General features: G+C 32.1%; 1 pseudogene; it reads left to right on the top strand.

Moving 5' to 3' along the window:
* The first annotated feature begins 269 nt into the window (after positions 1-269).
* LOC140642070 (U4 spliceosomal RNA) lies at positions 270-418 on the top strand (annotated as a pseudogene).
* Positions 419-1,046: the final 628 nt, after the last annotated feature.

Genomic DNA, 1,046 nt, shown 5'->3' on the forward strand with positions numbered 1-1,046 from the left:
CTATTAGAGAGTTATCACAACCATTATGAGATTAAAAAAAGACATACTGCAAGCATGTTCACATTTAACTTTACATGTATGTAGATATTAGAATATATGTACATTTGTATATATTCTGCATATGTACATAAAAACAATCTAAAGTTTTCCCAAATGTAGTCATTTATTGTGTATATTACTAGATCAAAGAATTAAAAAGGGTCATTTATCAGCTATTCCTAAATATTGTTTGCAAAGTTACACTACTTCATATCCTAAATGTTAAATTTAGCTTTGTGCAGTGGCAGTATCGTAGCCAGTGTGGTTTATCCGAGACACGATTATTACTAATTGAAAACTAAATGTTAAATTTTCATCTTTCCAGAAAAATCCACTAAATCCTTTAAATCCCTGGAATACTTTCAATGCCCTTTAAAGTTATTTAAGATACAAAAAAAAAAAAAAAAGATACTTCTACCAGAATTAAACATGATAAATTATAAGAAACAAAACCATCAGGTCAAGACTAAATAAAATACCTTAATTACTGCTATATGTCTTTAATTCCTAAGCTAGAAAAATATTCTGAATTTCCATGTGTTAGATGTATAAACAGTATTTAAATGTCAGTGGACTTATTTGATATTATAGTGAAAATGAAAGGCCTGGCTACCAGCTGCAGAAGAACAGTAAAAGTTACTAAAAGAAGAATAATTTATGCATGCTTCTGAACACTATACTTCAATATAAAAGTAAAAATGAAGCCTAATACTGAAGAGCAACTCTTCAGTTACATTTCCTGAGCTCACATTTACTTGCCATGTTTATTTAGAGATGAACAAATATACCAGCACATATTCAATAAATACTTTTTTTAAGATTTTATTTATGAGAGAGAGAGAAAGAGAGAGAGAGGCAGAGACACAGACAGAGGGAGAAGCAGGCTCCATGCAGGGAGCCTGATGTGGGAATCGATCCCAGGTCTCCAGGATCACGTCCTGGGCTGTAGGTGGTGCTAAACCACTGAGTCAACCAGGCTGCCCTCAGCAAATATTCTTAATAAACTA

Source organism: Canis lupus, chromosome 10, assembly GCF_048164855.1.
Source record: "Canis lupus baileyi chromosome 10, mCanLup2.hap1, whole genome shotgun sequence".
NCBI classification, from domain to species: Eukaryota; Metazoa; Chordata; class Mammalia; order Carnivora; family Canidae; genus Canis; species Canis lupus.